This window comes from Salmo trutta, chromosome 13 (assembly GCF_901001165.1).
Source record: "Salmo trutta chromosome 13, fSalTru1.1, whole genome shotgun sequence".
NCBI classification, from domain to species: domain Eukaryota; kingdom Metazoa; phylum Chordata; class Actinopteri; order Salmoniformes; family Salmonidae; genus Salmo; species Salmo trutta.
In genome coordinates, this window is record NC_042969.1 from 82,675,559 (window position 1) to 82,691,365 (window position 15,807).

Sequence of the window (15,807 nt, forward strand, 5' to 3'; positions counted from 1 at the left end):
GCAGTCAATGAGGAGGAGATGCACTGCAGTACTTAATGCAGCTGGTGGCCACACCAGACACTGACTGTTACTTTTGATTTTGACCCTCCCCCTTTGTTCAGGGACACATTATTCAATTTCTGTTAGTCACAAGTCTGTGGAACGTGTTCAGCTTATCTGTCAGTTGTTGAATATTGTTATGTTCATACACATATTTACACATGTTAAGTTTGCTGAAAATAAACGCAGTTACAGTGAGAGGACATTTATTTTTTTACTGAGTTTATATCTACAACTTCTACCCTTCCACCTCTCTTTTCCTCCTTCTTCTCCCATCCCTCCTTCCTCCATCCTTCTCTTACTCCTTCATGCCTTTTTAGCATAGAGTATGTAACTCCAACTTTCTGGCAAATCTTCACATAACCATCCATGCTATCAGGTGTGAAGGTAAGACCCAGATGCAGACAACGTCAAATGAACAAAGGTTTAATAATCCAACAGGGGCAGGCAATAGACAGGTCAAGGCAGGCAGGGGTCAGTAAACCAGAGGTAGAGCAACGGTACAGGACGGCAGGCAGGCTCACGGTCAGGGCAGGCAGAGGTCAATAATCCAGAGGTGGGTCAAAAGGTACAGGTCGGCAGGCTCAGGCAGAGTGGTCAGGCAGGTGGACTCAGAGTCAGGACAGGCAAGGGTCAAAATCAGGAGCGCGAGAAAAAGATAGACTGGGAAAAGCAGGAGCTGAGACACATTAACGATGGTTGACTTGACAAACAAGATGAATAGGCAACAGACCAACAGAGAACACAGGTATAAATACACATGGGATAATTGGGAAGATGGGCGACACCTGGAAGGGGGTGGAGAAAATCCCAAAGACAGGTGGAATAGATCAGGGCATGACACATGCATATTCATAGAAACATCCAAGTATGTTTGAACCTGTATGTGTTCTCCTTGCGACCACTCTCTTCCTCTCCGTCTTCAGTAGTTCCTCCTCAGGGAGTCTTCCCTCAGGTTAACCTCTTCCACTCCTGGTCAGGGATACAGTGGGGGAAAAAAGTATGTGAACCCTTTAGAATTACCTGGATATCTGCATAAATTGGTCATAAAAGGTTATCTGATCTTCATCTAAGTCACAACATTAGACAAACACAGTCTGCTTAAACTAATAACACAAACAATTATAATTGTTAAGTCTTTATTGAACACACCGTGAATAAATTCACATTGCAGGTTTGAAAAAGTATGTGAACCCTTGGTTGAACCTCCTTTGGCAGCAATAACCTCAACCAAACATTTTCTGTAGTTGTGGATCAGACCTGCACAACGGTCAGGAGGAATTTTGGACCATTCCTCTTTACAAAACTGTTTCAGTTCAACAATTTTCGTGGGATGTCTGGTGTGAACCGCTCTCTTGAGGTCATGCCACAGCATCTCAATAGTGTTGAGGTCTGACTGGGCCACTCCAGAAGGTGTATTTTCTTCTGTTCAAGGCAATCTGTTGATTGACTTCTGTCTTTTGGGTTGTTGTTCTGTTGCATCACCCAACTTCTGCTGAGCTTCAATTGGCGGACAGATAGCATTACATTCTCCCGCAAAATGTCTTGATAAACTTGGGAACTCATTTTTCCGTCAGTGATAGCAAGCTGTCCAGGCCCGGAGGCAGCAAAGCAGACCCAAACCATGATGCTCCCTTCACCATAGTTTAGAGTTGGGATGAGGTTTTAATGTTGGTGTGCTTTGCCTTTTTTTCTCCACACATAGTGTTGTGTGTTCCTTCCAAACAACTCAACTATAGTTTCATCTGTCCACAGAATAATTTGCCAGTAGTGCTGTGGAACATCCAGGTGCACTTTTGCGAACTTCAGATGTGCAGCAATGTTTTTTATGGACAGCAGTGGCTTTTTGCATCCTCCCATGAACACCATTCTTGTTTAGTGTTTTACGTTTTGTAGACTCGTCAACAGAGATGTTAGCATCTTCCAGAGATTTCTGTAAGTCTTTAGCTGACACTCTAGGATTCTTCTTAACCTCATTGAGCATTCTTGTCACGTTGTGTGAAGGATCAGGAGAGAGGCGCAGGAATCCGTAATAGTTTTTTTTATTTCACCCAAATTACAGCGTGCCATGTAAAGGTACGGGGACGAATACCAAACAAACACTTATACAAAACACAGGGTTGAGACCCAAACAAAAGAGTGAGGAGTACCTCGAATAAATACACGAGCGCACAATGATACCAAACCAGACGAGATCCGTAATCATCTGCACAATACAAGCAGCACGAAAGCCAAAACAACAAGGCACAGGTACTCACAGGCACAATGGACATAGGAACAATAATCGACAGCCCAACAGTAACCAAAGGGCACATATTTACAATTACAATCAGGAAAATGGGGACCAGGTGTGCGTAATGACACAGTTCTGGAGGGATCTGTGACAATTCTGCGCTGTGCTCTTGCAGTCATCTTTGCAGGACGGCCACTCCTAGGGAGAGTAGCAACAGTGCTGAAATTTCTCCATTTATAGACAATTTGTCTTACTGTAGACTGACTTTTAGAGATACTTTTGTAACCCTTTCCAGCTTTATGCAAGGCAACAATTCTTAATCTTAGGTCTTCTGAGATCTCTTTTGTTTGAGACATGGTTCACATAAGGTAATGTTTCTTGTGAATAGCAAACTCAAATTTTGTGAGTGTTTTTTATTGGGCAGGGCAGCTCTAACCAAAATCTCCAATCTCGTCTCATTGATTCAACTCTAGCTTAGCTGACTCCTGACTCCAATTAGCTTTTGGAGAAGTCATTAGCCTAGGGATTCACATACTTTTCCCAACCTACACTGTTAATGTTTAAATTCTGTATTCAATATAGAGAATAAAAATACAATAATTTATGTGTTATTAGTTTAAGCACATTGTGTTTGTCTATTGTTGTGACTTAGATGAAGAACAGATCAAATTTTAAGACACATTTATGAAGAAATCCAGGTAATTCCAATGGGTTCACATATATTTTCTTGCCACTGTACACATTATTACAACATTTGCATATTTACTGGTATATAAGACATGAGCACCTTCCACTCATGACACCCCTCAGCCTCTCTAAGTTGGATGGTGAATTAGAAGTTCTTGTTGTTGGTGGGAAACAGAGTGATAAGTTTGAGCGGCTTTGAACAACGATCAGTAATCTATTCCTGTATTCCTGAAACCAACATTGGGAGCTCAGTCTGGGTCCTAGAGCCACAGAGACTCATCGCATTTAGAAGTCCAATAGTTTAGTTTAAATGAGGTTTCTACAGTGCAGGTAATGGAAAAAGAATGAGGCTCTATCACAACTCAGTCCAAATGAACACGTTCAATATTTATGAAGAGCCAACATTTCAGAATATGCTGAATACAAATATGCTCTCTACAGAAACTGTACTTGGCTGGAGAATAAAGAGATTTGCTTTGGAAATAAAAATGCAGTTTTTGTCTTCTGTGCCACTGTCTGTCTGTCTGTCTGTCTGTCTGTCTGTCTGTCTGTCTGTCTGTCTGTCTGTCTGTCTGTCTGTCTGTCTGTCTGTCTGTCTGTCTGTCTGTCTGTCTGTCTGTCTGTCTGTCTGTCTGTCTGTCTGTCTGTCTGTCTGTCTGTCTTTCTCTTTGTGTCTGTTCGAGAAAACAAATCTATAATGAGGATAATCACTTAATAAGTGTCTTACTCCTTGAAAAAAGTACACTTGAAATTTGACCAACTACCTGAGACCGCATATTGCAATGCATTGCCATCGAGGGTCAGGACGTAACACATAGGTTGACATTACAGAGTGAAAATGCACTGACTGAAGGCAAATGGGAAACATGCTTACCATGTGAGCCTCTCGTTTGTCCCAACTTTCCCCATTGGCTGTTTGGCCCGAATCGCTGACATCTCTCCTGGAAATCAACACAGGAAATCATGTCATTTTCGAACAGGACATTGTAATTAAGAATAGGTCCATGTTTATGTATAGACATACCTGTCAGATCATCTTTATCGGACTCTTCAGACGACTCCTCTCTCTCAGAGTCACTCTCTGATAGAGTCTGCAGCCTCATTATTTTCTGCCATGCTCATTTCTAAAAGACAGCCAAAAGAAGAATGGTAAATTGAGGCAAGCTAAATCTGCTCAAAACAAATCAAGGTGTAAACATTTTGCCATTGAACTAAATACTGGGGGTAAACTTACCACTGGGGTTGATAGTTATTTGATGCAGAGTTTTCCCTTGAACTCTGCCAATCTTCCCTGTTCACACTCCATCAGTATTTTTCTTATTTTTGACAACTGAAGCGCTCCCTCTGGAAGACGGTACAACTTCCAATGAATCTAAATGTTGTGAACCAAAAGTAGGAAAACTGGTCCTGTTCTGTATCATTGAGATGTATTAACACTCTGGACAAGGTGGCAATCTGTTTTCCTAGTTTAGTTGATGGCAATGCTTCAGGTAACTTGGCACCATATTATTTGGCAGTCATTCCCCATGAAAATGTGTATCATATCCTGGCCTGGCAAATAAGTACAGTTGAAGTTGAAAGTTTACATACACTTAGGTTGGAGTCATTATAAAACTAATTTTTCAACCACTCCACAAATTTCTTCTTAACAAACTATAGTTTTGGCAAGTCGGTTAGGACATCTACTTTGTTTATGACACAAATCCTTTTTCCAACAATTGTTTACAGACAGATTATTTCACTTATAACTCATTGTATCACAATTCCAGTGGGTCAGAAGTTTACATACACTAAGTTCACTGTGCCTTTAAAAGCTTGGAAAATTCCAGAAAAATATGTCATGGTTTTAGAAGATTCTGATAGGCTAATTGACATAATTTGAGTCAATTGGAGGTGTACCTGTGGATGTATTTCAAGGCCTACCTTCAAACTCAGTGCTACTTTACTTGACATCATGGGAAAATCAAAAGAAATCAGCCAAGACCTCAGAAAATAAATTGTAGACCACCACAAGTCTGGTTCATCCTTGGGAGCATTTTAAAAATGCCTGAAGGTACCACGTTCGTCTGTACAAACAATGGTATGCAAGTATAAACACCATGGGACCACATAGCCGTCATACCGCTCAGGAAGGAGACGCGTTCTGTCTCCTAGAGATGAATGTACTTTGGTGTGAAAAGTGCAAATCAATCCCAGAACAACAGCAAAGGACCTTGTGAAGATGCTGGAGGAAACAGGTACAAAAGTATCTATATCCACAGTAAAATGAGTCCTACATAGATACAACCTGAAAGGCCGCTCAGCAAGGAAGAAACAACTGCTCTAAAACCACCATAAAAAAGGCAGACTACGGTTTGCAACTGCACATGGGGACAAAAATTGTATTTTGTGGAGAAATGTCCTCTGGTCTGATGAAACAAAAATAGAACTGTTTGGCCAAAATGACCATCGTTATGTTTGGAGGAAAAAGGGGGAGGCTTGCAAGCCGAAGAACACCTTCCCAACCGTGAAGCACATGGGTGGCAGCATCATGTTACATCATGCTCCTCCGCTCTCTCCACTGGCTTCCAGTTGAAGCTCGCATCCGCTACAAGACCATGGTGCTTGCCTACGGAGCTGTGAGGGGAACGGCACCTCCGTACCTTCAGGCTCTGATCAGGCCCTACACCCAAACAAGGGCACTGCTTTCATCCACCTCTGGCCTGCTCGCCTCCCTACCTCTGAGGAAGCACAGTTCCAACTCAGCCCAGTCAAAACTGTTCGCTGCTCTGGCACCCCAATGGTGGAACAAGCTCCCTCACGACGCCAGGACAGCGGAGTCAATCACCACCTTCCGGAGACACCTGAAACCCCACCTCTTTAAGGAATACCTAGGATAGGATAAAGTAATCCTTCTAATCCCCCCCCCCCTTTAAAAGATTTAGATGCACTATTGTAAAGTGGTTGTTCCACTGGATATCATAAGGTGAATGCACCAATTTGTAAGTCGCTCTGGATAAGAGCGTCTGCTAAATTACTTAAATGTAAATGTAAACCCCAAGCATACTTCCAAAGTTGTGTCAAAATGGCTTAAGGACAACAAAGTCAAGGTATTGGAGTGGCCATCACAAAGCCCTGACCTCAATCCTATACAACATTTGTGGGCAGAACTGAAAAAAAGTGTGTGCGAGCAAGGAGGCCTACAAACCTGACTCAGTTAGACCAGCTCTGTCAGGAGGAATGGTTCAAAAGTCACACGTTATTGTGGGAAGCTTGTGGAAGGCAACCCGAAATGTTTGACCCAAGTTAAACAATTTTAAAGCAATGCTACCAAATACTAATTGAGTGTATGTAAACTTCTGACCCACTGGGAATGTGATAAAATAAATTAAAGCTGAAATAAATCATTCCCTCAACTATTATTCTGACATTTCACATTCTTAAAATAAAGTGGTGATTCTAACTGACCTAAGACAGGTAGTTTTTACTCGTATTCAACATCAGGAATTGTGAAAACTGAGTATAAATGTATTTGGCTAAGGTGTATGTAAACTTCCGACTTCAACTGTAGATATTTTCCTTCGCTCACTCCACTTAAGCATCGCTCTTTGATAAGCAGCTCAAAAGATTCCACCATCACTGGAGTGAGGATTACAGGCGCCTTCCTGCCACGCTTCCCACAGGTTTCGATGTGTTCAAAATACGCACAGAGGAGTCTCTCAACCTCTGTTAGCGCCCCTGCAACATCTTTGTTAAGTGGGGATTCGTCCCTGGAGTGAAATGTTGTCACAGACATCTTTGACACCTCTCTCTTTTCCTGTTGAAGATAATCATCTGAGCCAGTATTATTTTTTTTTGCTCCATTTTCTTGAGGTTTTCTCATCGCATAATTGTTTGTAGTATTGTTTTCGCTTTTCATCTAAGTACATGTGTATTTTTTTTTTAAATCGTCATCTGCTAATGGAATAAGCTGAGGTGCATTCCATTTCTTTTGTTCAAGTTTACGATATGCAGCAGAAGTGATCATTTAATTCCAGCGAAGACGGTAGATGCCTTGGAAGTCTCGGACAAAGCTTAAACTTTTCTTCATTCTGGGTAATAAGAGCTTCACCCTCCACGACGTCTGCAATTTCCTGGCTTTGTGGCCAGGGATGCTTTTTCAAATTTGTTGGTCTTTTCATCAAAGCCATTCACTTCTTTGACAGCTTTTATTATGTGGTGGAAATGTTGTGGGTTGATAAAATCCTTCATCTTTTTCAGTGGTGTCACCTGTCTACCTTTAATCATGAGTCTCCCTAGTTTGATGAATGTGCTGGTGTTGTGAGGGGTTCTCCCCTTTCTTGTTGTAATTTTTTTCACCCAATGCCAAGATGTATCTGTCTTATTTTACTGCTACATCATCTTGAGCCATGTTACTCACAAGTTTCCATACCTTTTCGCTCATTCCTTTAGCAACCAGTTGAGCACTAGAGTATTCTGGTTTTGCTAGGCATCTTCTTACGAACATTTTGTGCTAGTGCCCCCCTGTAACGGCTGTCAGGAGAGAGAGTAGACCAAGGCGCAGCGGAGTTAGTGTTCATCATGATTTTAATTGAACAACGTGAACACTATACAAAAACAAGAATACTGACAGCCAAACAGTCCTGTCAGGTGCAAAACACTCAACAGAAACAATTACCCACAAAACCCCAACGGAAAAACAGGCACTTATGTGTGACTCCCAATCAGCAACAACACTCTACAGCTGTGCCGGATTGGAAGCCACACGGCCAAAATCAATGAAACAAACCAACATAGAAAAATGCACATAGAACGCCCACCCAATGTAACACCCTGGCCTAACCAAAATAAAGAACAAAAAACCCCTCTCTATGGCCAGGGCATTACAGTACCCCCCCCCCAAGGTGCGGACTCCGGCCGCAAAACCTGACTCTGAAGGGGAGGGTCTGGGTGGGCCTTCTACGGCGGCGGCTCAGGTGCGGGACGTGGCCTCTGCTCTACCCTCGGCGTCGCCCTCTTAGGTGGCGCACCTGGCCGCGCCGAAGGTCTGGTGGGCGACTCTGACTGCGCCCGGCTGGCGGGCGGTGATAGCTGCGCCCGGCTGGCGGGCGGTGATGGCTGCACCCGGCTGGCGGGCGACCCTGGTTGCGCCCGGCTGGCGGGCGGTGATGGTTGCGCCCGGTTGGCGGGCGACCCTGGTTGCGCCCGGTTGGCGGGCGGCGATGGCTGCGCCCAGCTGGCGGGCGGCGATGGCTGCGCCCGGCCGGCGGGCGTCCCTGGTGGCTCCGGCGGCACTGACCCAGGATTCACCAGGCTGAGGAGACATGTCAGAGACCTGGCCCTAGGCGCAGGCACAGGACTCACCGGGCTGGTGGGCGGCTCTGACTGCTCTGGACAGGCAGGCGGCTCTGACTGCTCTGGACAGGCGGGCGGCTCTGGCGGTTCCGGACAGGCGGGCGGCTCTGGCGGTTCCGGACAGGCGGGCGGCTCTGGCGGCTCCGGACAGGCGAGCGGCTCTGGCGGCTCCGGACAGGCGGCTCTGGCGGCTCCGGACAGGCGGGCGGCTCTGGCGGCTCCGGACAGGCGGGCGGCTCTGGCGGCTCCGGACTGGCGGCGGCTCTGGCGGCTCCGGACTGGCGGGTGGCTCTGGCGGCTCCAGACTGGCGGGCAGCTCTGGCGGCTCTGGACTGGCGAGACCCACTGGAGGCCTAGTCCTAGGAGGCGGCACAGGAGAGAACAGGATGGGGAGACCCACTGGAGGCCTGGTCCGTGGAGACGGCACAGGAGAGACCAGGATGGGGAGATCCACTGGAGGCCTGGTCCGTGGAGGCGGCACAGGAGAGACCAGGATGGGGAGACCCACTGGAGGCCTGGTCCGTGGAGGAGGCACAGGCTTAACCAGGATGGGGAGACCCACTGGAGGCCTGGTCCGTGGAGGCGACACAGGAGAGACCAGGATGGGGAGACCCACTGTAGGCCTGGTCCGTGGAGGCAGCACAGGAGAGACCAGGATGGGGAGACCCACTGGAGGCCTGGTCTGTGGAGACGGCACAGGAGAGACCAGGATGGGGAGACCCACTGGAGGCCTGGTCCGTGGAGCAGGCACAGGACTGACCAGGATGGGGAGACCCACTGGAGGCCTGGTCCGTGGAGGCGGCACAGGATTCACCAGGCTGGGGAGACATGCAGGAGGCCTGGTTCTGGGCGCAGGCACAGGATAGACCGGGTCCTGAAGACGCACTGGCGGTCTAGAGCGCACGGCTTGCACAACCCGTCCTGGCTCGATGCCCAATCTCCCCCGGCAGATGTTAGGAGCTGGGATGTAACGCACCGGGCTCTCCACGCGTACTGGGGACACCGTGCACTTTACTGCATAACACGGTGCCTGACCAGTACTATGTTGCCTCCTGTAAGCACGGGGAGCTGGCTCAGGCCTCCAACCTGACTCTGCCACACTCCCCGTGTGCCCCCCCAAAAAATGTTTTGGGGCTGCCTCTCGGGCTCTGCCTGCCTCCCAGGCAGGTTGTCACAGTGGTCCCGCAATTGCTCCCATGCCCAGTCAATCCTTGACTCCAACACCTCCAGCGACCAGGATGCCATCTCCTCCCGAGCGCGCTGCTTCCTATAGTCCTCCTTGACTTCCATCTGCCCTCTTCTCCGCTGCTTGGTCTTTTTGTGGTGGGTAATTCAGAAAGTATTTGACACCGGCACATTTTGATTAGTTATGGCTCTGTGCTCCTCTACTTTACATTTTGTTATAATACAATGAGTATGGAATGAAAGTGCAGACTTGCCAATCTTTGATTTACAAAGCTGATTCACAAGAACTTACAATATTTGCTGGTGTTAAATGACACTTTAACTTATGTATATGCTGTCTGTTCTGATCAACGGCGATGCATCATCCAACACATGGACTATCGACCCAGAGGTACTGGCAGCCTCAGAGGTACTGGCAACCTCGGTGTGTGCTATTCCATGTGTGTTATTTCATAGTTTTGATGTCTTCACTATTATTGTAGAAAAGGGTAAAAATAAAGAAAAACCCTGGAATGAGTCGGTGTGTCTAAATGTTTATTTTATCAGGCAAGTCAGTTAAGAACAAATTCTTATTTACAATGACGGCCTACTGAGGAACAGTGGGTTAACTGCCTTGTTCAGGGGCAGAACGACAGGTTTTTACTTTGTCAGCTCGGGGATTCGATCCAGCAACTTCTGCTAGCACGCTAACAATGATTCCATCAGCCCAGATTTCTGAATACGTGTGCAATATTATTACTGTTAGCCATATTTCCTTAGACAATTTGGGTTTGTAGCTTACGCAATCAGTATCAGCGAGGTGTTAGTGCAGCTACTTGAAAGGTCTGTATGGAGTGGTGGATATGGACACTTTTCACTGGGGAGACTTGCTGACACAAAAGTAGCTCATGCAGGTTAAGATGTGAACTAGCAACCTAACCCCTCTGCAATCAGGTTCACTACCTGCCCACAGACCACTCAAACAGCCTACTGATATTAACAGCCATCTCTCACTATAGGCACTCAGCTACTCTCTCTCTTTGTCTCTCATAACAGGCTTTTTTTTATCCTATTTGCATTTACCCTCCACTAGACACCTGGTTTCACTAGGTGGAATAAAATGTCATGATAATAAGTGATTTCAGGTTTGTACTGCTGTGAAGACGTAGGCCTTTACCTCGACATGTTTCCCTTTGCAAAAAGCCTCAAGATAACTCATAGTAAACTTGGGTAGCTGATGGGTTGCTGATGTTCATATCTTAAATAGTCTAAAGGACAAGTCCCTATAAGTCTTTTGGCAGGAATCAGGACTAGGTTAAAAAGCCAACGCAACTGCATGTTTTACAAATGGTAGGTTACCATATGGTAGGCCTAGTTATAAAATGGCATTATAAGCTGACACTGTACACTATAGGCGTATTTCCTTGCAGGATTGGAGAAGGTCTGAAATTGTCTTGCCTGGTGTAGAAAAATGGTCAAAACATGGCATGCTCATGGATGAAAAGCACCTTTTCAATATGGCAAAAACATAGCCTGGTCATGGATGAAAAGCACCTTTTCAATATGGCAAAAACATGGCCTGGTCATGGATGAAAATCACCTTTTCAAAATGGCCAAAACATGGCCTGGTCATGGATGAAAAGCACCTTTTCAAAATGGCCAAAACATGGCCTGGTCATGGATGAAAAGCACCTTTTCAAAATGGGGTAAAACTAAGGCCACATAAGGTGGACCCCAGGATTTCAGCTTCCTCTGTTAGCCATTCTAATCCTCTTGCTCTTGCTGCGCTTATTTGTAGATAGACTCACCCCAACAGGGAGTTATGGGGAAGGAGGTATAATCAAAATGTAAAAATTGTCTGCTTAATGATTTTGAGGGAGCAGCAGAAAATGTATCCAAGCTGGGCCCCCTTGCTAGAATTGGTAGTTGTAGCAATAGTAGTAGCCATGTAATGGCAGCAGTGTTGTAGTCGAGTCACTAAAGCATATGTCAGAGTCAATTCACAAGTCCCTACGGCTAACTCTGAGTTGAGTCAAATTCACCAATGTTTGAGTCACGGGTCGAGTCACAAGTCCCTATGGCGGAAATCAGAGTCCCAGTGCTTGAATCCCGGTCCAAGAGTTCAAGTCTAAGACAATAGGTCCACTTTAACTTAAAATTAAATTATTAACCCAGTCAGATAGTGGTAGGAGGAATTTGATAAATCATTTTTGATATCCCCTTTTTTTTGTGCCAACAAATGTTTATGCCACTGGTAAACCAGATTGTCAGCTAGCTAGCTACAGTAGCTAATTAGGTAAACCAGATTGTCAGCTAGCTAGCTACAGTAGCTAATTAGGTAAACCAGATTGTCAGCTAGCTAGCTACAGTAGCTAATTAGGTAAACCAGATTGTCAGCTAGCTAGCTACTGTAGCTAATTAGGTAAACCAGATTGTCAGCTAGCTAGCTACTGTAGCTAATTAGCTAACATGATCGTCAGCTAGCTAGCTACAGTAGCTAATTAGGTAAACCAGATTGTCAGCTAGCTAGCTACAGTAGCTAATTAGGTAAACCAGATTGTCAGCTAGTTAGCTACAGTAGCTAATTAGGTAAACCAGATTGTCAGCTAGCTAGCTACAGTAGCTAATTAGGTAACATGATCGTCAGCTAGCTAGCTACAGTAGCTAATTATGTAAACCAGATTGTCAGCTAGCTAGCTACAGTAGCTAATTAGGTAACATGATGGAACATGGTGTGGCTCCACAGCTTCTGTACTATCTTTGATGTTAGTCTAAACAGAAACTGACAAACAGACACAGACAGACAGAGAAACTTTTATAAACTATACTGAAGTCAGATATTTGTGGCTAATGTGAACAATCTGTGGAGGTCAACTGATCCTAGATCTACAGGTCTACAGCAAAAACAACACACTTTTTGATGTATGTGTTAAGAGAAACGCTAAACTACAGCAACAACAATAAACATCAAATAGAAATAAGTAAATTGATTTGGAGGTTGCACCCAATATACATGTATATGCCTCTCATACTGTCACCAGCTTGCTGCCTTTTCTCCAACCAATCACGTGCTCCAAACCAGAGGCCTAGGCTAACACCAAAACATGATATTTTTGCATATTGTCTAACCAATAAGTCTACAGTATGAAAAAAAAAAATTGACAACTGAATATAAACTAAGAATCAAATTGTTTGGTGTGTACTTCTGAACTTCTGCTGTGGAGAGTGGCAAGACCAATCGTTTCAGTGTATTAGCTAGAAGATCCCAGCCGTCCAAAAGGATCACAGTGGCAATAATAAAGATGGAGACAAACATAAATGAACAGGCCACTGCAAATTAACAAAATAGCCTAATTTTCACGCTAAATTCATGACAATCACTGGATTACTTACTTCTTTGAATTATATCTCACTAGTTGTCTTTTTTACACCTCTCAATAAAGACTTGTGAATGACTAATTGGGGAAATAGGCTACAGATAGTTTACAATTCAAACGTAATGCTATGGGATACATCTATAGCCTGTTGTCTTCATGTGTAGTGCAATTACACACCTGTATCTGCAATCTTTTGGAGTACCAGCAAAGTAGACTACAAACGCTTGTATTTCAACACATTTGCTATCCTATTGGAGGAGATATCCACTCTTGTTTGAAGCTAAATAAACTACTGCAGCTCATAGATTAGCCTGTTATATATTATATAAAGTATGTTAGTAAAGTATGTGCCAAAAGTATGTGTACTGTACACCCCTTCTAATTAGTGGTTGGCTAATCCCCTCAGTTCCAGTGAAGGGGGATTCTTAATGCTACAGCATACAATGACATTCTAGAAGATTCTGTGCTTCCAAATTTGTGGCAACAGTTTGGGGAATGTTCTTTCCTGTTTTAGCCTGACAATGGGCACAAAGCGAGGTCCATACAGAAATGTTTTGTCGAGATCGGTGTGAAAGCTCTTGACTGGCCGGCACAGAGCCTTGACTTCAACACCATCATACACCTTTGGGGTGAATTGGAACGCTGACTGCAAGCCAGGTCTAATCTCCCAACATCATTTCCCCACCTCACTAATGCTCTTGTGGCTGAACGGAAGCAAATCCTTGCAGCACTGTTCCAACTAGTAGAAAACCTTCTCAGAAGAATGGAGGCTGTTAAAGCAGCAAAGGGGGACCCAGTCCATATTCATATCCATAATTTTGGAACGAGATGTTCGACAAGCAGGTGTCTACATACGGTTGTCCATGTAGTGTATCTTAACACCGACAGACCTACAAAGAGAGCTGCATTCTCTTTCATTTATTTACAAAGCAATTCTGCAAAAACATTGTTTTTATATTACTTCAATAGTAAACTGGATATTCAGTAATTACCAGACTCGATCTCTGGACTGGTTGGCCCTAGAGTTCGGGCGGGTTTCCCCTGAGCTAGGGAGGACCACTTTTTGTGTTCATTCCCCTAGCTCTTGGAATACCCTCCGGTCCTCCTTGAAGTTAGTTTCATGATCTCCCTTAATCAATTTAGATCATTGTTGGAGGTGGTAATCTGTGATAATTGTACTTGTTTTAATTAACTGTATTATTATTTTTGTATTTATTTTGTAAGTCCTGTTCACAGGGCTCCCTTGTGAATGAGACATTGATCTCAATGAGATCTCCCTGTAGAAATAAAATATACATATTTTTTATTTTATTTTACCAGGCAAGTCTGTTAAGAACAAATTCTTATTTTCAATGATGGCCTAGGAACAGTGCCTTGTTCAGGGGCAGAACTACAGATTTGTACTTTGTCAGCTCGGGGATTCAATCTTGCAAACTTTTGGTTACTTGTCCAACGCTCTAACCACTAGGCTACCTGCCGCCCCAACAAGAAATAAAAGATATATCAACAATAAATATAAATGCTATATGGTTGCCTGGCTGGCTGCTATGTCTGAGCAACTGCGATAATGAATGATGAAGGAATGAAATATAATAGTTGTCAAATGAAAACAAAGTAATTTAACCAACTGAAATATTAAATATGTAATAAGCAATAATGGGCACAACTGTCATTTGGGTAGAAAAGGGTTTTAGTCTGTGTTTTAGCATTCATCCCACTGCCAGTGTCAAGAAAACACCAGAGGATGGATGAGGGAAGCTTAATAATTATTATTTCATAACAAATTTAAATTTAAAAAAAATCATAAATATCTAAATCTATTCATTTTTAAATATAGAACCAGAATCGAACCAATCCCTAAAAGCACTAATTATTTACCACTGGTATTCAGTGTAACATGACATGATATTTAGCATTAAACATGAACTGATTACTAGAGTAGGCTGAATTTAATAATTCAATTGAGCATATTAAACTGATTAAAAAGGCTACTTTTAGCGCCCTTCTTGCTTTGTCAGTTGCAGTCGGTGACACACAGCATAAAAACCGCTCTCCTTTCTATGCACATATAGATGTTGACAATCACAAAAATAATCCCTGAGCCAGCTTCTGCAATCCAATCAGAAATAATCCCTGAGCCAGCTTCTACAGTCCAATCAGAAAAAATCCCTGAGCCAGTTTCTACAGTCCAATCAGAAATAATCCCTGAGCCAGTTTCTGCAATCCAATCAGAAATAATCCCTGAGCCAGTTTCTGCAATCCAATCAGAAATAATCCCTGAGCCAGTTTCTGCAATCCAATCAGAAATAATCCCTGAGCCAGCTTCTACAGTCCAATCAGAAATAATCCCTGAGCCAGCTTCTACAGTCCAATCAGAAAATAATCCCTGAGCCAGCTTCCACAGTCCAATCAAGATGTTCTCTGCCATCCAATGAGAAAATGCTGCAGTACTATATGTTCCCTATAGGGGGCACATGATGGTCTCTGCCATCCAATGATACAATACTGCAGTGCTATATGTTCTCCATAGGGGGCGCTTGAGAGTTCTCATGCGTATAGCAGTTCAAAAACACACACCTACGAAAATACCACCTTTTTAGGACCCTGCCAGTTTTACTTGATTTTCAAACCAGGCATATAACCATGCTATGTCCAGGCAATTCCAGTGGTTTTCCTAGTGAAGACAATGTTTTTGTACCTAACTTGTCCAAAGGTCCTAATATGGAAGGTGTTTATGCAAGTTGACGTCCCAATACGATCTCAAAAACAAAAACACACACACACACACTCCAACTTCTAATTTCCATTTCACTTTCAATCAATAGCAGTAAAAACAGCTCATCAAAACAGGTAATTCATTCATTTTACAGCTCAATGTTCAACACCATAGTGCCCTCAAAGCTCATCACTAAGCTAAGGACCCTGGGAGTAAACACCTCCCTCTGCAACTGGATCATGGAATTCCTGACGGGC